Here is a 2,082-nt window from a genome sequence, read left to right as displayed (position 1 = left end):
AAAAACTAAATGAATACATAAACAGTAAGCCAGCACTACAAAGAATACTAAGAGGGGGACACAACCTGAAGAAAACAACCAGGAACTGGGACCTGCACCCAGACAGGCATTAAGAGAAGTCTAACTGAGCAAGCACAGGAGGAAAGGAAAGAAGAAAAACTGAGGAAAACAAGGAATGACAGGGACCACAATGCATCTCTCTATACTATCTCTTAATATTAATGGGCTTAATTCACCAATGAAAAGAAAAAGAACTGCAGATTGGATCAGAAAACATGACCCTTCCATCAGGTGCTTTCAGGAGACCCACCTCTCAGCCAAACATACAAACAAATTCAGATTAAAGGGTTGGAAAAGGATCTACCAATCAAATGCCCCCAATAAGAAAGCAGGTGTAGCTGTCCTGACATCTGCCAAAATAAACTTTTCATTAAAATCAGTACAGAAAGACAAGGACGGACACTACATATTAATACCGGGAACATTCCAAGAAGAGGATATTACCATCATCAACTTAGATTCCCCAAATATTGGAGCAACCAGATATGTTAAACAAATACTCTCAAACTTACAGAATAAAATAGATCCCAATACGATAGTACTAGGAGACTTTAATACATCACTCTCACCGAAGGACAGGTCTACCAACCAGAGGATTGGCAAAGGAGCTACCGAATTAAGTGAGGCCATACTTCAAGCGGAATTAACTGACATCTCCTAAGTATTTCACCCTAAAACAACACAGTACACATTCTTCTCAGCAGCTCATGGAACTTTCTCCAAAATAGACCATATCATAGTTCATGCAAGGAACTTAAGCAAATACAAAGGAATGGACATAATCCCCTGTATCCTTTCTGACCACAGTGAAATCAAGCTAGTTCTCAATAACAAAGCATATCTCAGAAATTTCTCTAATACATAGAAATTGAACAGCACACTTCTTAGCAATGCCTGGGTAATGGAAGAGATCAGAGAAGAAATAAAACATTTCCTACAACTCAATGGAAATGAAAACAGCTTGCAAAGAAACTTGTGAGACACAGTAAAAGCAGTTCTGAGGGGCAAATTTATTGCTCTCAGTGCCCACATCAAGAAAATGGAAATAGACAAAGTAAATAATCTCATGTTGCAATTGAAACAGCTAGAAAAACAAGAAAAAATGGAACCTAAAGTTACTAGATGGAGCCAGATAACCAAATTAAGAGCAGAGATTAACCAATTAGAATATCAGAAAATTATAGCCAAAATTAACCAAACAAAAAGCTGGTTCTGGGCTGGGAAGGTGGCTCAGTCGTACAGCACTTGTCTTGCATGCCTCAGGCCCTGGGTTCAATTCCTCAGCACCACATAAGCAAAAAGAAAAAGCCGGAAGTGGCACTGTGGCTCAAGTGGTAGAGCACTAGCCTTGAGCTGAAGAGCTGAGGGAAAGTGCCCAGGCCCAGAGTTCAGACCCCACAACCGGACCCAAAAAAAAAAAAAAAACCAAAAGCTGGTTCTTTAAAAAAATAAATAAAATTGATGGACCGTTCACAAGATTAATTAAGAAGAGAGGAAACCCATATTAACAGGATTAAGGATGCCATGGGAAAAATCACAACATGTACCTAAGATTTCCAAACAATCCTAACGGACTACTTTCAAAAGTTATACTCTCTAAAGGAAGAAAATCTGGCAGAAATGGATGCATTTTTAGAGAAATACAAGTTGCCCAAGCTGAGCAAAGAAGAAGTAAACCAATTAATAAGCCAATATCCTACAACGAGATAAAGGAAGCTATCAAAATCTTCCAACAAAAAAAAAAGCCCAGGACCAGATGGATTCACAGCAGAATTCTATAAGACCTTTAAAGAAGAACTAATACCCAAGCTCTTCAGAGAAAGACAACATGGAAGGGATATCCATGCCGAACTTCAAACTCTACTACAGAGCTATAATAACAAAGACAGCATGGTACTGGCACAAAAACAGACCAGAAGACCAATGGAATAGAATAGAAGATCCAGAAATAAATCCACAGGCCTACAGCCAGCTGATATTCGACAAAGGAGCCAAAGACACACAATGGAAGAAACACAGCCT

The sequence above is a fragment of the Dipodomys ordii genome, unplaced genomic scaffold (assembly GCF_000151885.1).
Source record: "Dipodomys ordii isolate 6190 unplaced genomic scaffold, Dord_2.0 Scaffold147, whole genome shotgun sequence".
NCBI lineage: Eukaryota > Metazoa > Chordata > Mammalia > Rodentia > Heteromyidae > Dipodomys > Dipodomys ordii.
Note: the sequence above shows the minus strand (reverse complement) of the source record.